The sequence below is a fragment of the Eubalaena glacialis genome, chromosome 12, assembly GCF_028564815.1.
Source record: "Eubalaena glacialis isolate mEubGla1 chromosome 12, mEubGla1.1.hap2.+ XY, whole genome shotgun sequence".
Lineage (NCBI taxonomy): Eukaryota > Metazoa > Chordata > Mammalia > Artiodactyla > Balaenidae > Eubalaena > Eubalaena glacialis.
In genome coordinates, this window is record NC_083727.1 from 71,324,340 (window position 1) to 71,349,775 (window position 25,436).

The window sequence follows — 25,436 nt, forward strand, 5'->3', positions numbered from 1 at the left end:
ACCTACAGTATAGCACAGGGAACTATATTCAATATCTTATAATAACCTATAACAGAAAAAAATCTAAAAAAGAATAATATATATATGAACTGAATCACTTTGCTGTACACATGAAACTAACACAACATTGTAAATCAAGTACACTTCAATAAAAATATATATATTATATATGTATTTTATATATATAATATGTATTTTTATATATAGAATATATGTTATATATATTATATATATATAGTATTCCCACCTTATAGATACTGTATATATAAACAACCTCCAGAGTACAAACAATAGTAAAATGTAATATACCTAACTATAAAGTGATGAGTTTGGGGTATTTGTTACCATTATTTTAACGTAATTTATTTAATTATAAGTTTAGATAATTTAATTTCGTATTGACTCTGCTAAGTAGAGAACAGCTATCACAGAGGATGGCACTGAAAGGTATTTGGGAAGTGCTTGGTGAAGATAATCAGTCCCTTGCACGGCAAATATCTTCTCAGGGAGAAGAAGGGCTGCTTCTGGTGAGGGAAACTCAGCATAATTTAGAGGTTAAAGAGCCCTAGCTTCATGAGAATTTTCCCATATATCTTTCTCTCAATTTTCAGGGTCCCATTCCTTCCCAATCAAAGCCCTAAATTGACACAAAAGACCTTGAGAGATTGGGAATTCAATTTATCCTGCTATTTAGCCATATACAAGCTTAGACTTTGGGGGTGTTCGTTTTCAGAAATCGCAGTCCTACAGCTACAGGAGATAAGTGGGTTTTTTTATAGCAGTAATAGAAGTTATCTGGAAATTTGAAGCCCTATACTCATCATTTTCTTTCTACCTCTATTCCAGTGCATATATAAGCAACCACTCAACCCCATTTCACTCCCAATTTTCATTAAAATGTTTTACGGCAGCAAATACTTGATCCCCTAAGGGCCTTTTACAGACATTTGATTACAGGTAACTACAGGTGGTAATATTATTAACTGTTTACCTCTGCACGTTATGAACTACCAGTGTCTCCTTTACCACTGGAAACAGGATTATTATGTCTCTGAATTTAATCAGATCAGAGAAACAATTCCTGAGAATAGAGAACTAATTCAGAGAACCAATTCAGAAACTCTTCCTTAGGGTCCTATTTTTCTGGAACCACTTCCTGCACCAAATTCTGTGGAGTTAGGGTTTGATCAAAAGCTATTACACGAGTTTGACCTTAAGCAATTGCAGAAGGTGGTCAAACAAGTCTATATAAGGCTGCTCCTTCCATACCTGGTACCTCGCTCAATGTTAGCAAGGCCGGTAATCTGGAAGAAAAGATAGGTGGAAGAGAGCAAGGACTAATGTGAACTTGAAAGAACAAGCTGGACACCGAAAGTATGAACTTGGAGCCCCCTTATGTTTCTCACTACCTCCAGGCCTCCAACTTGGATGATATGGGTGATCTGCAGGAGATGCTTGCACCTTCACCACACAAACACATGGTCCAGGATTCAGAGACACTTAGGGAGCAGTCTGGCAGGAGCTGGAAGAGCTGCAAGCATGCCTGCTACCACATGCTGCTAAGGTGAGTCAGCAGATCAGAAACAAGAATATGGGAAATGCAACAGTGCCTGATGGTACACCAACCCTCTGCATATAAACGTGGATACTGCTTTTCAAATGCTGCTATGGCCAACCCTAATCTATAACTATACAGGGAAGGGAATTCTGGCAAATGTAGTTCCAGCTTAGCTAAACAGACAAGTACTAAATCACCACACTGCTCCACCTCTATGACATTGCACTCCACTACATCTTTCTGCTCTAAGAATATATAACAATTCATTTCCACCTCAGGGCCTTTATACTTGGTGCTCCTGCCTGAAGTGTTCTTTCCCCAGATACTAGCATACCTAGCTTCTTCTCATCATTCATTTCTCCACTCACCTCTTCCCTTATATAAAGTATCTCTTGTTCCTGGTTGCTTTCTGTAGTGAACATTTTTAGTTACTTAGCCAGCATCAATTCCTCCCTCTTTCCTTAATAATAGCAGATAGATATTTCCCAGGTATCTACCCACTCCCATGCAGCCCCTCTCTTCCAGCTCCAGGGATGGACCCTGATTGGTTTACAGTATCAGAAGATTTTATTCCCAGCCTCAGTAATTGATACAGTGATGGGCAAAAGCCTTAAGTTAATGAATCTCAGTACCTTTTACTAAAATACAGAAGCCCTGCTGAATATGAACAAGGACACATGGGATCCTGACACATGATTCCTGCTAGTAGACATCCTCCTACCCAGCCCTACGATGAAGCCTCTTCTGTGGACTACAGAACAGAAGGGTGAGAAAATTGGGTCAGTGTTAACACTGCTAATCTCCTAGATCAACAAACCCCCAACCTTTATTACCTCTGTATTTTCAGCTAAGTGAACCAATAAATTCCCATGTTGTTTAAGCCACTTTGATTGGGGGTTTTGTTTGTTTGTTTTGGGGAGTTTTTTCAATTGAATTATAATTGACACATACCTTTTTTAACAAAAATCATCGTAAATGATGCAACCCTATCATACTGTACTGTTTTATTGTCTTCAAAGCAAGTGTTGTTATCTGTAATTATCTTGTTTGTTTACTGTTTGTCTTTTTTTTTAAATGTCTGCCACCTCACTAGAATATAAGCTCAATGCAAGTACAGACTTTGAGTATTTTATTCCAAACTCCTACAGCAATGCCCAGCAAACATAAGAACTCAAAAACACCTAAGGAATTAATGAGAAAACGGATCTCGATAGTCTTCTCTTTCTACGGAATGTCAAATATAGAGCAGGTACCAATGCTGCCATCTAATAATGGTATGTTTTAATTCTGTTGGACCACCAATCCCAAATTTGCCTTTCTTTTGTTCTGCCTTGATCATTTTGTTTAGAGCTGAGCTCTACGTGGAATGGTTGTGAGTATAACATAATTGCTAAATGACTAGCATATCTGGCATTGTAAAGCATCATGGGTGTTCAACTGAAAACTTATAGCTGATGATTGAGATTGCTATGTAACGCAACAGCTAACTTTTTAATGTTTCTCATTTCCCTAAGCAGGAGGTAATGATTTTCCACTTAAGCATACCAAAAACACAGCCGCTGTTTTTCCATTGAAGAGTCTCTAAAGACTCTCTAAGAATTCATCAGCTGGCTGTGAGGGTTACAGTTTTGAAAAGGAAAGCAACAACAGAGTTAATCCATAGGAAGATAAAGAAATAAACCTGCTCATCCATCCTTAGGATTTATTTTCTAATTTTCCTACTGCTTTTCCTCACTTGGTTTTTACACAGCTTAGAAAAGTGGGTAGTACAAAGGGTCACAGTTTCCGAAACACATGCTTTCTCATGTAATCTGTAATGTGCCAGAAGACATGGCAACTAGAAATGGAAACTCCAGAAACCTGGAAGTTATTGACATTGTGGAGGTACTAGATGCAACAATAGGCTTCACCATCAATCGTAGTGGTGGTGGTACATTACTACTCCACCACTATTAACCGTAATAATGGCTAACATTTATCCAGCACTTACGATGGACTGCACACTGTGTTAAGAGCATCACAGATTTTAATGCATTTAATCCCCACCACAATTCTTTTGCAAATAATATTATTTATCCCAATTTTAGAGACAAAGAAACTAACGCAGAGAGAGATTAAATAACTCACTAAGTGTCATTGTGCTAGAAGTTAAAGTAATATGCCATAAGAAAAGAGACTAGGGTGTAGGGGGAGGTCAGGGAACTATTGTCCTGGAATTAGATATAGCAGACATCACTGTTACTTGTGTCATACCACCTCTGTATGGGCTTAGACTCAACTACTGCCAGCATCCTGCTTCAAGCCTGAGCTTCTCATCTTTCCACATTCTGCCCAAGGACCATCTCCCAGGTTGCCAGCGGTCACTTGGCCCTCTTTCTAGGTCAGCTGAGAAACAAACACATTCAGGAGGCAACCGTCAACCAATGGGGGACAGAACTAGTGGATAAATGCCCTAGCCTCCATCTTTCAGAGGGGCAATTCTTCCCTGCCTCACTCTGCCAACTCTCTCCCACCTGCTTGCTGAATCACCTTCCAAGTAAACTACCTCTCCCCCAGGTCCTTTTCTTAGGCTCTGCTTTGGGGAAATCCAACCATGACACATTTGATCCTTCTAACTAAATAAATGATGTAACAGACATAGTTTTAACCTCATCACATTTATCAAAATTTAGCAACATGCTCATTACATTGTTCTGATTGCTTTCAATAATTTGTTTTAAAAATCTTAGGAACTAGCAGATTTGGGGACAGAGAAATAGTGGCGCTTTTAAAAAAAACTATTTTTAGCACTTGCTGAAATGTTTCATACTAAAGAGAAAATCCTTTCACTCAGCAAGACACTGATTAGATCTTTAGGTAACTGTTCCTATAGCAACACTCTACTCTGCAATATTCTATTATTTTTCAAGCCCACCTCCTCAACCGGAGACCAGAGTTCATCACATATAACCATCCTTTCCAACTCTGTCTTTCAATGAAATGCCTCTTATTTGTCAGCGTATGTCTACAATTTTCCCTTATTTCTTTTCACCTTATTTCAATAGTGAATTGAATTCGTTGAAAACATTTCACTAAAGCTATTCTGCATATTGGTATAAGATGTTCAATGATATAAGAAAAATAAGGACTTCCCTGGCAGTCCAGTGGTTAGGACTCTGCACTTCCACTGCAGGGGGCATGGGTTCAATCCCTGGTCGGGGAACTAAGATCCCACATGCCATGCAGACAAATAATAATAATAATAATAACAGCAATGTTTTATTAACCAAATATTCAAGACCTTCTACAGATGTGTTCCAAACCTACCTATTACTAGCACTTGCTCTTCCTGGAGGCAGGAAGCTTGAGCTGTAATATATACTTGGGTGCTGTCAGCAGCCATATTTTCACTTTTCACCTGAACCAGAGAAGCAGAGGAAGTCAATCAGCCATGAGAGAGGCAGCTGGATAGAGAGGAGCAGAGAAAGAAGGCTCTTCAGGTGTTCGATTTGAGGTTCCAGTTCTATCCTTACGGCTGAGTGCAGCCCTGATCTTGTGATCCATGAAACGCTTTGTGTCCTTTCTTACTTAAGGTAGTTGAAAGAGTTCATTACTTCAACCAAAAGAGCCTTAACACAGGAGCCTCTAGAAAATAATTAAATCTACAGTGAAGAAAAGCACTTCCTGTGGAATTTGCCTTGGTAAATTCTGTCTGATACCAGATAGTATCCTATACCACAGAAACCAAGTGCTGGAGACTATCTTTCAAGACAGGGGGCTGGCAGGCACCCAGAGCTCTTTAGCTTGTCATAAATTGTGATATCTTTAATAGTATTTTGTTTGAAGGAAGGAGAATTAGAAGTGAGGTAAAGAGTTTAGGGCTTCTCTGGTGGCCCAGTGGCTAAGAATCCACCTGCCAGTGCAGGGGACACGGGTTCAATCCCTGGTCCAGGAAGATCCCACATGCCACGGAGCAACTAAGTCCATGAGCCACAACTACTGAGCCTGTGCTCTAGAGCCCATGAGCTACAACTACTGAGCCCACGTGCCACAACTACTGAAGCCCGCGCGCCTAGAGCCCATGCTCCACAAGGGAAGCCACCACAATGAGAAGCCCGCGCACCGCAACGAAGAGGAGCGCCCGCTCGCAGCAACTAGAGAAAGCCCACGTGCAGCAACGAAGACCAAACACAGCCAAAAATAAAAATAAATAAATAAATTTATTAAAAAAAAAAAAAAGAAGTGAGGTAAGGAGTTTAGATGAGGGTATTACAGAAAAAGTGAGGGAATATTGTCCCAATTTCTTTCCTCCCAGCTTACTCTTCACCAAAGATTCCAAAGTATACATCTCAAACATGATTGTTCTAAGATCATTTCTTCGGACTGCCCTATACCACTTCTTGGGAAATCAGTTATTTTGTGGTTTTTCAGAGAAACATTCGTTAAACAAATGAAAATCCAAGGGTTTCTTCTCAATCTCCTCTGCTACGAATTTTCAAAACAAACATACATCATGAAAATACAGTCCTATTACCCTGTTAACAGCACAAATAGAGTTGAACGTAGGGCAATTCACAAAAAGCATTTGCAGCTCCCATTTCTGCCACTCCCTAACAATGTTACTTTATGCAAAGAACTTAAATTCTCCAGAACAGGGTTCTTCATATTTAAAATGAAAGAGTTGTCACCATGTGATTCAGCAACTGCATTGCTAGAAATTTCTCCAACTGATTTGAAAAGTAATGCACACTAGTATTTACAGAAGCTTTATTCGTAAGTGCCAGAAACCAGGAAGTCCCCACCCCCCAAACATACCACAGATGCCCCTTGATAGATGGATAAACTATGATACATATATGCACTGGGATATTATTCCACAATAAAAAATAAAGAGCTATTAAGCCATAAAAAATAAAGTAAAATAAAAATAAAATAGTTTTATTAGAAGATTTTTAAGGCGTCTCCCAACAATAAAAGTCACATTCTACCTAAATTCATTGGCCAAACACCACTCTCAGACACAATGATCCTGGAGGAGCCAATATAACAGAGAACTGACCTGTGGAGTGGGCTTCATCCTGAGAGCCACACAACCCTGGTTGCAACACCCCAAGTTACCACCCAGCCTACTTTGCAGCTACTTGCATCTACAGCTAAAACCATACTTTAGCAACTATGCCTGCACCTGAAAATAGAGCACTGATTTGTGTGAACTACCCAGGTCTAGAATCAAGACTGAAAAATCTATTGACTTTTAACAGTGATTCCCTAACTATGTTTTCTTTTTTTTTTTCTTTTTTTAATTCATTTTTGGCTACGTCGGGTCTTCGTTGCTGTGCACGGGCTTTCTCTAGTTGCCGCGAGCAGGGCTATTCTTTGTTGCAGTGCGCGGGCTTCTCTTGTTGCAGAGCATGGGCTCTAGGTGTGTGGGTTTCAGTAGTTGTGGCACACGGGCTCAGTAGTTGTGGCTCGCGGGCTCTAGAGCACAGGCTCGGTAGTTGTGGCACACAGGCTTAGTTGCTCCGCAGCATGTGGGATCTTCCCAGACCAGGGCTCGAACCCGTGTCCCCTGCATTGGAAGGTGGATTCTTAACCACTGTGCCACCAGGGAAGTCCCCTACTATGTTTTCTTAATAGAGTGTTGGGTACCGGGAAATGAGAAGACTATGGACACAAAGTTTCATCCATTTTAAGAGCCACTTTTAAAATGTAGATTTTATAGTTCAGGATTGGTACAGATTTGCTCCTGGTCATGGAGCAAAGGGCATTTTGATCAGAGAAAATCAGAGGAAGGGATCTATCTGCCTGCAGTAACAACCACAATTACAGCATCCCTCAGGAGAAGTCTTAGTCTATAAACTGCTTTCCCAAACTCTATCTCATTTGAGCCTCACTAGACAATTATTTTGATTTTGATTTTACAATGGACATACCTGAGGATTGGAAATTAAATGTATTTCCCATGATCTCACTGTTAATTCGTGCTTCTGGCTTTAGCTAAACTATTCTTTCCTCTATCATCTTCCCTCGTGCTAGCAAGCTGAACCTCTAACCCAAACTCATCTGTACATCTGCTTTCCTCCCATAGGTCATAGGAAGAAGAATACTGTGTTTTGATTTCTTGAGTCAATTTCCTGGATACTTTGTTTTACACGTAGATCATATCCTTAATAAAAGATGTGACTAGTAAAATATATTTTTTTAAAGTCACTTTTTTCATACTTTAACAAATCTGAAGTGGGGATGTGTTTCGGAATTGTTATTGCCCAGCCACTACTCTTGCACAGCCATGTTTGCAGAAAGGGTATCAGTGGCTTAGGAAAGAATCCTGATGACAGAGTGAAGCATGCTTTTAAGAAATGTTGGGTCACTAGTGCTGTGGCGCAGAGGAAAATAATGTGTGCAAATCATAGACGCTGACAACCCAATCAAAATACAACTCGGAGTCTAAGTTTTAAGGTGAAGAAATTTTAAGAATACCTTAATCAATTTGTTTTCCTTATATTTTTCTTTTTATGAATACACAGTAAGTGAGTGTGAGAAAAACCCATGCAAAATTTATCTAAAAGACCCTCACAATTAGCATAAGATAAAAATTCTAAGTAATAAAACATCTTACTGTGGTTCAACTGGCAACATTTTTTTCTTAGTAGCACATAAAACAAAGGTGCAGCTTGCAATTAACATGTCTTAAATTTGATAAATAAATTAGTAATTAATCCAGCTTAGACATACACTTGAAATATAAGGGCCTCCAATCACCTCCTCTCAAGGTTGTACTTTAGAACTTTGTGGGAACAGTTGCGAGTACAGAGCAGACCCATTCCCAGCCATCTGGAGGTTGTGGTCACTTCACACAAGAAAGAGCCACCCAAAGACCCTCCAGGCTCACTTTCTAATGCAGTGAGTTCCAGTTATTGAAAGTTCTCCCGTTTCACCAATCAAATGAATTACTATCCTTAAGAGGTGGGGCAACTCAGGGGGTAAAGAGAATGAGGATGATACTTTCCCAAAATATTCCAAAAAGATAAAAGTATAAGAAAACCCTTTCAGGAGTTCCCTGGTTGTCTAGTGGTTAGGACTTGGCACTTTCACTGCGGTGGCCAGGGTTCAATCCCTGGTCAGGAAACTGAGATCCCACAAGCCACGCTGTGTGGCGAAATTAAAAAAAAAAAAAAAAAAAATTCTACTTTATGAGATTTATGTGGGATGTTTGTAGAGTATGTGGCACATAATAGGCTTAAAAAAATGGTCACTACTGTTGTTAGTATTATTTACTAATTCAACAAATATGCAACTAGCACCTACTATGTGTACTTTCTAGGTACTTGGACAAGATCACTGAATGAAACACAAGACCTTCTCCTCACCAGGTTTACATTCAGGCAAAGGAGAGAGAGACAATAAACAACAAATGAGTAAATGAAGCAGCATATTGGAAAGCGATAAAAACCAAGGGGAAAAAAAGCAGGAAAAAAAAAAAAAAAGAAAGAAAACCTTTCATTTTATGCTATTAAGCAGAAATTTTGAGAGAGAGAGAAAAAAAAGGCACCACTACAAAAATCACACTCAACATCAAGAAATTATTTCCTTAGACTTCCTAAGTGAGGTGAGAGGCAGGAAATGATGCCAGTGTAAAGAAGTCACATTTAATCAGAAAAAATATTGGACAAGGATAAACAGAAACAAGAACTTGGGCAGGCAGTCATTGTCAAACTGCCCTTTATGTGACAGATTATTAATTGCCAAATATTTATTGAGCAACTTCTGAGGATTCAGATGTTCTGAAAAGCCAGAGAATATAAAATTAAAGACATGTTCACTGTGTAAAAAGCATAATGAAGTCAGGAATTAAGACAGGCATTTCACACCAAAACAAGTATAATTAAGAAAGTATAGGGCTTCCCTGGTGGCACAGTGGTTAGGAATCCGCCTGTCAATGCAGGAGACACGGGTTCGAGCCGTGGTCCGGGGGGATCCCACATGCCGCGGAGCAACGGAGCCCGTGCACCACAACTACTGAGCCTGCACGCCACAGCTACTGAGCCTGCATGCCTAGAGCCCGTGCTCCGCAACAGGAGAAGCCACTGCAATGAGAAGCCCATACACTGCAACAAAGGGTAGCCCCCGCTCGCTGCAACTAAAGAAAGCCCGAGCGCAGCAATGGGGACCAAACGCAGCCAAAAAGAGAAAAACAAATACCGTATGCAGCCAAAAATAAAATTAAAAAAATAAACAAATTTATAAAAAAAAGAAAAAAAAGAAAGTATAATTAAAGTGTTCAGTAGTGCGATACTGATAGTATGATACCAAACATGATAAAATTCTGCCCTTAAGAGATTAGTCATGTTATTATTTTTAATAGCTATTTTATACCCAGTTCGTATGTTAACATATACGTTTTAGGAATAATTTATGATATGACTCCATTTGTTAATTTTTTAGTCACATTAGAGTACCACTGTACTGCTCAGATCACCTTCTAAGATATAAAAGTTCATTCTTGCTTATCAAGTTAATTATGATATAAAATTTAACTTCCAATTTCTAAAATGTATGTGCTATAAGGACGTGATGTGATCTGTTAGGATGTTCAAGCTAAAAATTCACAAAGTAGTTAAATAGCAAGTGCTTAATAAGTAGTTTTTGAGTTGAATACTTCTAACATTAAAACACTGATAAAAAAAAAAAAAAAAAAAAAAACACTGATAAAATTCATGAGTACCTAAGACAAATGAATCAAATTTGAAGCATTATATCAGAAGTTGACAGCCAAAATGTTTAGGTACCCCTTAAATGTGATTTTCAGAGCTATAATTTTACTGAAGTGACTCTTGCTGAAGACAATGGCCTCTTCAGATTTTTTTTTTTTAATAAAAAAAATCCCTAGTGTTGACAACTCAAGAGTCTGAAACTCTTTCCTCCTTTGCTTTCTCCAGTTACTGTCTCCTGGTTCTTCTCCTGTTCTCAAGTACTGCTCAGTGTTATAACGGGCCAGTTTCCACTTTTACTCCACAAACTTTTCCTGAGCTACTTTATTTCATTCATGGTTTCAATTCCCTCCTATGCGTCCATGATGCCTAAAGACCAACCATTTTCCAAATCTCCAACTACCTACTGGATGTCCTACATACATGTTAACACGGCCAAATTACCACATCTTGCTGTCCACTCTTGCTCCTTACCCCACCTATGTCCCACACTGGTTCTTCTTCCTGTTCTAGTTCTTTCCACCAAGCAAAAGTTAACGGTGACTTTTTCTTCTTCCATTTTAACCCCTAAAAATAAAAGTTCTTATTCTTTCAATTAAAGAAAGGAAAAGATGGACTTCCTTCATGGCACAGTGGTTTAAGAATCCACCTGCCAATGCAGGGGACACGGGTTCGAGCCCTGGTCCGGGAAGATCTCACATGCCACGGAGCAACTAAGCCCATGCACCACAACTACTGAGCCTGCGCTCTAGAGCCAGTGAGTCACGACTACTGAGCCTATGTGCCACAACTACTGAAGCCCATGTGTGTAGAGCCCCCACTCGCTGCAACTAGAGAAAGCCTGCGCACAGCAACGAAGACCCGACATAGCCAAAAATAAATAAATAAATTACAGCAAAAGAGAGAAAGAAAGAGATAGATTGCATTTTGCCCAAAGGAAGAAGTAACCATCAGAATCAGTTTTAAACACATCCCACTCAATCAATGACAACTTCACTTCAGAAACCACGCTTCTAGGGACTTCCTTGGTGGTCCAGTGGTTAAGACTCCGTGCGTCCAATGCAGGGGCCGCGGGTTTGATCCCTGATCTGGGAAATAAGATCCTGCATGCCGGGCGGTGCGGCCAATAAATAAATGAATAAAATTTTTAAAAAAAGAAATGAAACCACGCTTCTAAATGTTGAGCATTCAATAACAGCTTTTTGTTGTTACAATCAACAACAGCCTCACTCTAGTAACCATGTTTCCATGGCTAACAGGCAACCAATCCCTAAAGTTCCTGTCAATGGATGTTCACAAATTCACAATCTCCATGCTTCCTAAAAGCAGTTTACTTCTCAGGGAGACTGTATAGTACAAGCATAGCAAACACTTCTTTAACAAGCAATAAATTCAGTTTTAGATACTAAGTGATGCATTCTTCCTTTGAACGCCAAATCAGTTTCTTAACTCTATTAATTTTACCTACAAACTACTTCTTAGTTTCTTCCCCATTCCACCCCATTGCTGCAACTCCTTGTCACCTCTCCTAACTATTGTTCACTCTACACACCATCTGATTCCCCTCCCAGTATTTATGTTCCTTCAGTGTAAGCTGTTAACGGGGTTGCCCTGTTTAAAATCATTGTCTGTTCCCTTACTGTCTATATAAAACCCTCACCTCCTTTCTAACCTCAACATTTTTTTATTTTTTAATGCCCTTCATAGTTTTAGTCCTCTCTCTCTCTCTCTGAAATGCGCTTCTCCATCTAGATAAGTTATTTTCAACCTTCAAGATCCCTCTTCTAGGAAGAGTATTTGTCCTTCTTCTATGAAATTTTTCCAGCTCCTCAGACATATAAGTCGCCCCCTTGTCTGTGCTCCCACTCCTCTGTATTTCTATCTCTGTTACCTATTATATTGGTTTGAAATAGTTTGCTTACAAAATTGTCTCCTCCACCTTCTCTATTTCTTCAGAGCCTGGCCTATAGTAGCGTCTCTATAAATGAATGATCAAACTTGGACTGGAAAAATGATTTTTGTAAGTGTATTTTTTTGATTTCCCTCTTTCATAAGATTAAAAAAAAAACTTTTGAAACTATGGAACTATTGAAGGAAGACAATTTGAGAATATTAAATTAAGTTCATGAAGTCTTCTCTAAATCTTAGCATTTTTAACTGTAACTTTGGAGAGTGGAATGATGGAATTCTTCCATATGGGGAAAAAATGATTTTGTTAACATAACATGCATTTTTAATTAATGAAAATGTTTAGTTCATTCAAAAGTCTGAGTCAGCTAAAATGCAGGTCCAGAAGCTATTTGAATCAGGAGAATGCTACATTTAAAGTTATTTTGCGTTAGTCCTTAATTTGAGAATGTTTTTTAATATATTCTGAGAGTAAATTATTAAGTATCACCTGAAATTTCCAAGTATATATGCTTCGGTTTTAGCCTTTATTTTTTAAAATAAATCAGATTCTTCAGAAAACTTTGTTTTTCCAGAGTAGCCTTAAAACTTCAATGTAGCCACCTGATTGTCAATTCTGATTTTAAAGCCAACACCATTTTTTGAAGATTTGGAAAGAGTATTTTTGAAGAAATAACTTCAAGCTGTTTCTTCATAAAGATAAAGATTGACATTGTCATCATGAACTTGCCAGCCTGGGGAAGCTCAACTCAGGTGCTGGGACAACCAGAGATCCTGTTGTGCAAGCATGCAAATGGGGTTAGACAGCTCAACAGCAAGGCTCAAAACAACTGAAGAGAAAGCAGTCAAGTTACAAGTATTGCACTTTGCTCATGGATCAGAGAAAAATAACATTTACATAAAAGAAATGAGGACAATTCAGTGCTGAAGACATCATTGTAGTCAGAGACCATTGCTGGTATATCAGTCAACATGCTCAAATTAAAAACAAAAAACAAACACCAAAAAAAAAAAAAAACCCATAGAGAATAAGCCAAAGATACTTCAGCTTATATTAACCAATATTGTATTAAAATAACAATAGGTGAAGGTAAGGGAAAACAGAAAGGTGTGGGGTGGAGAGAGAAGTTTGCTCTTTAATCGTTGTTATGAAGGTAGCATTTAATTTAATTTTTAATGACAAAAGTTGAGATCTTCCAACATGTAAGTGTTGGCCCCAATGGCATGAAGTTAAATTCTGAGTCCTAATCAATGTTTTAGTATAGACTCTGTGTGGCAGATTGTGTTTTCAAAAGTGGCCACAGCAGGGAATTCCCTGGTGATCCAGTAGGTAAGACTGCACTCCCAATGCAGGGGGCCTGGGTTCGATCCCTGGTCGGGGAACTAGATCCCGCATGCATGCCACAACTAGGAGTACGCATGCCGCAACTAAAAATATCCCACATGCCGCAACGAAGACCCGGCGCAGCCAAAATTTTAAAATTGTTTAAAAAAATGGCCACAGCAATATTTCTAGTCCTACATGCTCTCCCAGAACCTTGCACTCTCTTTGGATCTGGGGAGGACTTTGTTACTGCCTCAATGAACGGAATGCAACAAGAGCGATGCAGCACGACTTCTGGAGTCTAGCTAATATAGTGTGAGGAAGACCAAACTAGTCCACACAGAGAGCCCACATGGAGAGCAGCCCAAACTAGTCCACATAGAGAGCCCACATAGAGAGGAGCTGAAGTCCCAAGCTGTTAGCTGATAGCTTGGGACTTCAACATTAGATAAGAAAATTTAAGACTAAAGCAAGGTCATAGTAGTTATCTACTGCTGCATAATAAACTATGCCAAAACAAACTATGCTGGCTTAAAACTATAAATGTTTATTTCATATAGCTTCTATGGGTTAGCAATCCAGGGGTGGCTTAGCTGAGTGGCTGTAGTCCAAGGTCTCATGAAGTTGCAGTCAAGATGACAGCTGAGGTTCAATCATCTGAAGGCTTGACTGAGGCTAAAGAATCTGCTTCCAATGTGGCTCATTCACCTTCCTGGCAAGTTAATGCTGGATATTAGCAGGGGCTTCCATTCCTTACCCAGGTATCACTCCACAGGGCTACTTGAGTATCCTCCCAACATGACAGTTGACATCGCCCCCCCAGCAAATTATTCCAGAGGCAGCAAGCTGGAAGCTACAATGTCTTTTATGACCTAACTTCATAAGGCATACTTCACCATTTTCACAATATCCTGTTGGTTACGCAGGTCAACCTATTCAGTGTAGGAGGGGACTGCACGAAGATATGAATACCAAGACTCAAGAATCATTGAGAGCTATTTTGGAGGCTGACTATGACAGAGATTTAACATTCAAATAATAAGAATTCCTGAAAAGATGATAGAATAAATCATCAAAGAAATAGTATAAGAAAAATTGCCAAAAATGAAAATTGTGAATTTCCAGATTTAAATTATCCACCAGCCACCCAACACAACAGATGAAAATAGAATCACATCAGTGAAAATCATCATAAAATTTCAGGATACTGGGAACAAAAACAAGCCTCCAGGTAGGGGGTTGGGGGGAGGAAGATGACCTACAAAGGACCAGGAAACAACTTCATATGAACAGCAGCTAGAAGCTAGAAGCTGGAAGCCAGAAATCAATGCCTTCAAAATTCTCAAAGAAAATTATTTCCAACCTAAAATTCTACACCTAATCAAACTGTCACTTAAGGGTAAAGCATAAAGGAGAATAAAAAATTCAAAGTTTCAAAAATTTACTTCCCTGGCACCCTTTCTCAGGAAACTACTAGAAGAAGTTTCTCCATAAAATGAGAGATTAAAATATGAAAGAGCATTCCAAAGATGCAGACATAGAGAATGGACTTGAGGATGTGGGGAGGGGGAAGGGTAACTTGGGACGAAGTGAGAGTGTAGCATTGACATATATACACCACCAAATATAAAATAGATGGCTAGTGGGAAGCAGCTGCATCGCACAGGGAGATCAGCTCGGTGCTTTGTGACCACCTAGAGGGGTGGGAAAGGGAGGGTGGGAGGGAGACGCAAGAGGGAGGGGATATGGGGATATATGTATACATATAGCTGATTCACTTTGTTATACAGCAGAAATTAACATTGTAAAGCAATTATACTCCAATAAAGATGTTAAAAAAAAAAGAAAGAAAGAGCATTCCAAGAGTTACTGTAAATAGTAAATAGCAGAAGAGGAGCAAAAGGATTCCCCAGGATAATAGCAAAGGAAGATCAAATAAAACTTTATGCCAGACGTAGAGGAGAGAAGTGAGTCTGGGGAAAAAGAGACAAAAATCTTCCTTTTCCACAGTGAGAAATCAATATATAATGTCTAATGATTGAAAAATCAAGAAGCATGTAACACAAGCTTGTTATTTGGAGACATAGAGGTAAAAGTTAAAATAATAATCAGCTACGAGAGCTCAAAGTGTGATAGGCTTTGGGCAGAGAGGAACAATGGAGAGGAGATGAGCTTGCTGTTATTTAAATAACAAACTTGGTAAAACTATTTGACTCTTTAAACTATGAACACATATAAGTTTGGATATATTTTAAAAGAGAGAAAGATGCTAGGAAGAGATGGTAGCTCACTTCTGCCTCTAGACATTGATGCTCTGGACATGATATCTTGAACTACTACAGTTGTTCCCTTGAAGAACGCAAGTCCACACACTGAGGGCAGCAAAGAAGAATTCTGGAAAGACCTAAGTCCTGGATGACATCAAAGAACCGCTGAACTAATCAACCGTGAAAAGCACTGTGCTTGAAATTCTTACTTTGTGAGATAACATCTTTTTCTTTTTCTTTCTTTCTTTGTTTTTTTTTTTGATGGTTGAACTTTTATTTTAACTTTCAGCCAAGCATTCTTATTAATAATGTATGGTAAGATTAGCAGAACAAAAGAGTGATTAGGCAACAGTGGCTATACAACTCAAATTTCAGTTCTCCATGTAATAACTTTCTAATTATTAAAATACAGGAGAAAAACATACTTCAAAACTTTGCATAAGTTCCAAACATATGTTCAAGGACTGAGAACAGGTAGTATCAGATACATGATAAGGTAAAATGTATTTCCCTGATAGGTACCTTTTCTGTGTTCATTCATTTTTCCTGCATTTTCTCGACCAACTTTGGGGCACTGGGCTAAGTTTGGGATCTGCATAGATGAAAGATATGGGTTTTTCTCAAGTAGTTCCCAGCATGTGGGAAGACAATCAGGCAAAAAGAAAAAAAAAAAATCAAAGTAATGAATGTGGCCCTAGCCTGGAGTGTCTGGAAATGGCCTTGGGTAACCTTGAGGTCACTCCTAGGGAATTAGGAAGAGTGAGTTAGGCCAAGGTTACTTTTGAAGATGAGAAGTGGTGTCTAGTTGAAATAGTCCAGGAATAACTCAAATGAATTGTCCTCTTCAATGTGACCTGAGAAAAGGAATAAAGAGTTTATGGGTTTTTAAAAAAAGAGTTTATGGGTTGGAGTTTAAAAATAAATAGGAAGATGTTGTAACGCATAGTGTTGTAGTATTTTCTCTTCCAAAAAAATGTTAATGGGATGAAGACTTGATTACTTGTAGAGAAAGAAAAGTGGAGAAAATCCTAACTCTGAAGGGTCTGTAATTCACTAGATAAATGTGTTTCAAGCTACTGAGAGGGAAAGAAAAATCTTTCTTTTGTGAATAATTTTGCAAATCTAGGAGTATAATTTAAATATTTTTCAATGCACAATCTTGTTTTTCTTTGTCTTGAAATTATTTAAATACAACTCATTTTTCTACCGCTACAATAGTTATAGAGAAGAACACACAGGATAAGGCCAGAAGACCATTTATCAAAGCTGGTAATTAATGCTTTGCTGTCTAATTTGTTTGAACTACATTAAGTGTTTCACATATTATAATATTCCATTATTACTTTATGTACTTATTAGTTGCCTAGGTCTCTAATCAGTGGAATGTCAGCCAGGTTTTCACTTAGCCATCAAAATGAGTTTGCCTGTTTAGTTCTGGATTTTGTTACCTCGCAAGCAAAGCCAACAAATTGGTATAACTCATATTTTTCTCCAAAATGTCTGCAAACAATATGTAGTTTGATTCGAATTGCTAGCAAAGCAAATATTCTTCTAGTTGATATGATGCTTTCAACAGTCTAACAGTGAAATCAGTCTTCTCAGAATGAATGACAGGATAAACCTGAAGAAATTTAATTGAAAAAAATTTAGTCAATTTGTCATTAATTACATCTATCACATCACACATATGAAATGTATCTAATTTGAATTCCACATGTAATAGTGGCATAAGCAATAATAACTGTTAATTATCTCATACATAATCTCACATACAGATGGTTCCAGATTTGGTGCAATGTTTCAGCAATGTCATCAAGGACCTTTAACTCTGGCATCTTCAATGTGTTGATTTTTAGGTCTTTAGATTTTTAAGATATTGTCAACTCACAGTCACAAGATGGCTGCTGCAGGTCCAGGCATCACATTCTCATACCAACATCCCAAGCAGGAAGGAAAGGATGGATGGATAAGAAAGGAAAAAATTTCCCAGCAATTGAAAGCTGACTTTTCTTTATGGCAAATCACAAGGGATACTTGGCAAAGGTCAGTGGAATTTCCACAGTTGATTTAGACAAATTGTGATTCATCTTCTAGGGCTGTGTATTAGTTTCCTATTGCTGATGTAACAAATTACCACAAACTTATAGCTTAAAACAGCACAAATTTATTTTCTTACAGTTTTGCAAGTCAGAAGTCCAAAAGGGGTCTCATGGGGCTACAATCAAGGTGTTGGAAGGGCTGAGCTCCTTCTGGACACTCAAGAGGAGAATTTCCTTGTATTTTCCAGGTTCTAGAGGCCTCCTGCATTTCTTGGTTTATGGCCCCTTCTTCACAACACTCCAACCTCTGCTTCCATCATCATATCTCCTCTGACTCTCCTGCCTCCCTCTTTCCCTTATAAAAACCTTTGTGACTACATTGGACCCACCCAGATACTCCACAATATTCTCCCCATCTCAAGATCCTTAAATTAACCCCATCTACAAAGTCCCTTTTGTCATAAAGGGTAACATTTTCACAGGTCCTAAGGATTAGGAAGTGGACACGTTGGGGCTGGAGGACCTCATTCTGCCTACCACAGCAGAGGGGGAGAAGTGGCTTTGGGGTCAGCAACCATCAGTGTTGGCCACCCTCTATCTACATTTCCCCACGGCTCATCAGGTTCATCCCCTCCCCTCTACAAGTGTCAGAAAGGAAAGGAAAATAAGTGCTTTGTTTGTATTTAATTATGAAGGAATATTGTCTTCTAAAAGCTATTGGTGATTATAATTTTATGGCAGCAGTCAAAAGCCACACTTTCAAATGTGCATGTTATTTTCTACATGCTAGCATAAGAGTATTAAAATGTACAGAAGCAAAATTAGAACAGAAGGAAGAGGTAAGAGTTCTTTAGATAGCTCTAATTGCGTTGTTTTGCATATGGATTGGTACAATCCATTCCAAATGACTATATATTTTTCCAGACTCCCTTTTTATGCTTTCTTTGAAAAGAGGAAAACAGTATACTGGGAAGGGTACTAGTGACTTGCCAGTTCAAACCAGTAGCTTAAAGGTCAAACTACTGACTTTTTAGCAAGTCCTCTAAGAAATAAAATAATAAAATCTCTTTTATAGACAAAATAATTAGCACAGGCCAAACTTATTCTCCCTGATATCTAATGCAGCCTTGAAAAGGAGACTCTGAATGTTGTTGCTAGCATGAAATCACTGTAGCAGACAAGAAATAACATCCTACAGGGTTTGTTTATAATCATCATGAGCTATTACCTAACAAAGATGTTCTTAGATAGATTATGCTTTAGAATTGGGCACACAAAAAAGGTAGTAGTTTATCACCAACTCTTAATGTAGCTGTGACCATAGAGATGCAGAATGCGAGGTGTTTGAGGAAATAAATAAGGAAAACTTATTGACACAGAACAATTTTTTTAAAGCAGGTGGAAAAGCTTTATTCACGGCAGGAGGCTTTTCCAACACCCTCCTTGGTGTGCAGTGTTAACAGTTGTAATCCTTCTGGGAGTATTCTTAGAGCCCAGCAAAACTTAACAGGACATTCTGACCTGGGTCCCGTTTCCACACTCACTCACTCAGATGGTAATAAGGCCATCCCAAGGCCCTCGTCTCTGTCTCTCTTTCCCCCGAGGTGTACTGCAAAAACATCATTTTTGTTTTGTCTTCATTTCACTCCCTCCATTTCACCTTAACCCACAGATCTTCTTTTCTCAAAAACTAACAGCCATCAGTTCTTCCACCTTTTGCAGGCAATTTAGTTTGATCTTCATACTGCTGGCTTAGAAGTCCCCTGAGTCAAGGGATCTGAAGTGTTCCTGGAAGCTTTGAAGGAAAGCTACTCTTTAAAGAGTCCCCATTTATTTTACCTGTCAGTCCTGTGTATTCTTATATTCCTCTCTCCCACCTCCATCTCACCTTCCCCTTAGCAAACTTAGCAATATAACATTCAGATTCATTAAAATGTTGACTCATGATCATTGTCTGAAGTCACTTTCTTAAGAAGGCAAGAGGTAAGCACACATAATATGTATTTGCAGTGAAGGAAATACATATCAACAATAAGACCATGAAAAACTCATCCCCGCGTACAACATGCTAAGTTTTTACATAGGACGGGTTCAGATGGTCTTCGTGCCAATGCACACATTCAAAACTAGCTTCATGCTTAACTTTGGTTTGAATGTTTAAATAAAATTGATTTTAAAACAATTCCTACCCTTTTGAAGATAAAAATCACAACATGCTGAATTTGAGAAGTCGGTTTTGAATATTTCCTTTAAATAAGAGATGGATATATTGCCCTGAAAATATCTGGGAAGCTCAGTATTGAAGAATTGACTTCAGGTGTTGAATGAATTCAAGATAAATTTATACTTGATCATTTGAATGGCCAACAATTGATCCTGATGTTGTCCAGCTTGTCATTGGATGTATGTTTAGTTTCCTATAGATTGCCTTGTAGGAAGACATTTACTGTATTCTTCAATTTTTTCCATAGTCCTCAAAGTAGCTTATCTAACATAGGGGAAATGCCTTAACTATCCACTGGCAGTGTTGCTTCATCAAACAAGTAATGTGGAATTTGGAGTCAGAATTTAGCCAGATTTTATCTTTCCTGTTCTTATAACCAATTAATCCTTCCAATATCCCAACACTTAAGTAACTTACCAATTTTTTCTTAGATTTTAATATTCATTTACTATTCATTAATTACATGAAATTTGTTACAAAATAAAAAATCAAAAGTGAAACGTTGATTTTACAGCATTAACGTACACAGAAATGTTATCAAAAAGTAGCTTAATATGTCACTATTTGCAGATGATGATATTATACATAGAAAACCCTAAAGACTCTACCAAGAAACTGTTAGAACTAATAAAAGAATTCAGTGAAGTTGCAGGATACAAAATCAATATACAAAAATCTGTTGCATTTCTATACACTAACAATGAACAATCAGAAAGAGAAATTAAGAAAACAATCCCATTTACAATCACATCAAAAGGAATAAAAGATTTAGGAATTAATTTAACCAAGAAAGTGAAAGATTTGTACACTGAAAACTAAAATACATTCATGAAAGAAACTGAAGAAGACACAAAGAAATGGAAAGCTATTCCATGCTCATGGATTGTAAGAATTAATATTGTTAAAATGGCAGTACTACCTAAAGCAATCTACAGATTCAATGCAATCCATATCAAAATTCCAAAGGCATTTTTCACAGAAATAAAAAAAAAAAATCCTAAAATTTGTGTGGAACCAAAAGACCCCAAATAGCCAAAGCAATCTTGAGAAAGAAGAACAAAACTGGAAGCATCACACTCCCTGATTTCAAACTATATTACAAAGCTATAGCAATTGAAATATCAATACTAGGGTATTAGCATTAAAACAGACAGGTCAATGGAACAGAATATAGAGCCCAGAAATAAACCCACACATATATGGTCAATTAATTTTTGACAAAGGAGCCAAGAATAAACAATGGGGTTTCTTCAATAAATGATATAGGGAAAACTGGATAGCCAATGCAAAAGAGTGAAACTGGACCCCTATCTTAAACAATACATAAAAATCAACTCTAAATTGATTAAAGAACCAAACATAAGACCAGAAACCATAAAACTCCTAGAAGAAAACATAGGTGGTAAATTCCTTGACATTGGTCTTGGTGATGTTTTCTTGGATTTGATACCAAAAGCAAAAATCAATAAATGGGACAACATCAAACTAAAAAGCATCTGCACAGCAAAGGAAAGTATCAGCAAAATGAAAAGACGACTATCATCAAAAAGACAAAAATAATAAATATTAGCGAGGATGTGAAGAAAAGGGAACCCTTGTGTACTCTTTGTAGGAATGTAAATTGGTAGAGCCACTATGGAAAACAGCATGGAGGTTTTCCAAAAAATTAAAAATAGAACTACCATATGATCCAGCAATTCCATTTCTGGGAATATATTTGAAGGAAATGAAAACACTATGTTGATGAGATATCTGCACCCTCATGCTCATAGCAGCAAAATTTACAATAGCCAAAACATGGAAACAACCTAAGTGTCTATCAATGGATGAATGGATAAAGAAGATGTGTGTGTGTGTGTGTTTGTGTGTGTGTGTGTGTGTGTGTGTGTGTACAATGGAATATTATTAAGACATAAAAAAGAATGAAATCTTGCCATTTGTGACAACATGGATGGACACTGAGGGCATTATGCTAAGTGAAATAACTCAGACAGAGAAAGACAAATACCATATGATCTCACTTACATGTGGAATATTAAAAAAACATCAAAAATGAGCTCAAGCTCATAGATACAGAGGACAGGTTGGTGGTTGCCAGGGGAAGGTGTCAGGAATGGGCAAAATGGGTGAAGGGGGTCAAAGGTACAAACTTCAAGTTACAAGATAAATAAGTCCTGATATAATGGTGATTATAGTTAATAATACTATATTGTATTTTTTAATGTTGCTAAGAGGATAGATCTTAAATTTTCTCATCAAAAGAAAAAAATTTTTGTAACTATGCACGGTGATGGATTTTTTTTTTAATGAGTGCATTAGTATTCATTTTTTAATTTATTTTTGGCTGTGTTGGGTCTTCATTGCTGCGTGCAGGCTTTCTCTAGCTGTGGTGAGCGGGGGCTACTCTTCGTTGAGGTGCACAGGTTTCTCATTGTAGTGGCTTCTCTTGTTGCGGAGCACAGGCTCTAGGCGCAGGGGCTTCAGTAGTTGTGGCTCACGGGCTCTAGAGCGCAGGCTCAGTAGTTGTGGCAAATGGGCATAGTTGCTCTGCAGCATGTGGGATCTTCCCGGACCAGGGCTCAAATCCATGTCCCCTGCATTGGCAGACGGATTCTTAGCCACTGCGCCACCAGGGAAGTCCTGACGGAGGTTAACTAAACTTACTGTGATGATCATTTTGAAATATACACAAATATCAAATCATTATGTTGTACACCTGAAACTAATATAATGTATTTTTTGTAATTTTAATTTTTTATGCATTATTTACAAAATATATATTGCAACATGTTACAGTAATACACACATAATTTGCAAATATATACACACATATTGGAGAGTATTACTTTTTATAATGGATAGGGATGCATGATTTAAAAAAAAACAAAAACAAAAACAATCCGCCTGCTTGTGCAGGGGACACGGGTTCGAGCCCTGGTCTGGGAAGATCCCACATTCAGTGGAGCAACTAAGCCTGCAAGCCACAACTACTGAAGCCTGCGAGCCACAACTACTGAAGCCCGCGCACCTAGAGCCCATGCTCTGCAACGAGAAGCCACCACAATGAGAAGCCTGCGCACCACAACCAAGAGTAGCCCCGGCTCATTGCAACTAGAGAAAGCCCGCGCGCACCAACGAAGACCAACGCAGCCAAAAATAAACAGAAATAAAATAAATAAATTTATTTAAAAAATATTTCTTAGAAAACACACCATATAAACAATTGAGGGAAAAATATTTAACTGTAACATGAAAAAAAATTGTCTAAAATGGAGAGAAATGTGGTTCTATTGGAGGAAGTTTGTACAGAAAGGATGCCTTTTTTCAATATGAAAAGTAAATAGAATTGAGGAATATAGCATGGGAGCTAACAGGCATTTCAACTAAAGAAAATAAAGGCCGTGGCTCAGAATTTCTAGAAAAAAAAAAAAAAAAAAAGAAGGTGTGGGGGCTTCCCTGGTGGCGCAGTGGTTGAGAATCCGCCTGCCAATGCAGAGGACACGGGTTTGAGCCCTGGTCTGGGAAGATCCCACATGCCGTGGAGAAACTAAGCCTGTGCGCCGCAACTACTGAGCCTGTGCTCTAGAGCCCGCAAGCCACAACTACTAAGCCCGCGTGCCTAGAGCCCGTGCTCTGCAACAAGAGAAGCCACCTCAATGAGAAGCCCGCGCACTGCAACGAACACCCAATGCAGCCAAAAATAAATAAATAAATAAACTTTTAAATATATTAAATAAATAAATAAATAAAAATAAAATTAAAAGGCTGTGGAGACTACACTGGTACGTCACAAATGTTGATGGGCACATAAATCACCTGGGAGATATGTTAAATGCAAATTCAGGTATAGCATGTCTGATGTGGCTAAGACTCTGCATTTCTAACAAGCTGCCTACTGATGTCCATATTTTGGTCTGGGCCATAATTTGAATTGAAATTAATATAATGTTATATGTCAAATATACTCAGTTTTTAAAAGTAGTTAAACAAGTATGTTTTCTTACTTGTTTACTGTTCATAGTTAAATAAGTAAATCAAGAAAGCCCGCTTCAACAAGTGGTGTTAGGAATGCTGGACAGCTCCATGTAATACAATGAAATTAGAATATTCATAACACCATATGCAAAAATAAACTCAAAATGGGAACTTCCCTGGTGGTCCAGTGGTTAAGACACTGCTCTTCCATTGCAGGAGGCATGGGTTTGATCCCTGGTAGGGAAACTAAGATCCTGAATGCTCCAAGACGAGGCCAAAAATAAATAAATAAAACATACTGATTTAAAAAAAAACAAACTCAAAATGGTTTAAAGACTTAAATGTAAGACACGACACCATAAAACTCCTAGAAGAGAACATAGGCAGAACCTTCTCAGGCATAAATCGAAGCAGTATTTTCTTAGATCAGTCTCCCATGGCAAAAGAAATAAAAGTGAAAATAAACAAATGGGACCTAATCAACCTTAAAAGCTTTTGCACAGCAAAGGAAACCATCAACAAGATGAAAAGACAATCTATGGAATGGAGAAAATATTTGCAAATGATGTAACCAACAGGGGGTTAATATACAAAATACACAAACAGCTCATACAATAAGAAGATGTGGTGTATATATATACAACAGACTATTACTCAGCCATAAAAAAGAATGAAATACTGCCATTTGCAGCAACATGGATGGACCTAGAGAAAATTATGCTTACTGAAATAAGCCATACAGAGAAAGAAAAATACTATATGATATCACTTACATATGGAATCTAAAAAATAATACAAGTGAATTATGTACAAAACAGAAATAGACTCACAGACATAGAAAACAAACATGGTTACTAAAGGGGAGAGGGAGAGGGGAGGGACAAATTAGGAGTATGGGATTAACAGATACAAACTATTATACATAAAATAGATAAGCAACAAAGATTTACGTATAGCACAAAGAATTATATTCAATATCTTGTAATAACCTATAATGGACTATAATCAAAAAAAAATAACAAAAAACCAAATCACTATGCTGTACAGCTGAAACTAACACAATATTGTAAATCACCTATACTTCACTAAAAAAATAAAGTCTAAATTATAACCAAAAAAATCTGGAGTATATTAACTTAAAATTGGTTTCAATAAAATTTGATTTTAAAATGTCAAACTGTTGAATTAAGAGAAAGGTATACCCTATTTGTGGACAGGAATATTGGAAGGATGCCAATTTTCCTTAAAATAATTTATAAAATGAATGTGATTCCAATTAAAATATCAACAAGAGCTAATTTTAAATTTCATATGTGAAAATGAACATTCAAGAATAGTCAGGATAGAGGAGGGAGGGGCAAGATGGCGGAAGAGTAAGACGCGGAGATCACCTTCCTCCCCACAGATACATGAGAAATACATCTACACGTGGAACTGCTCCTACAGAACAT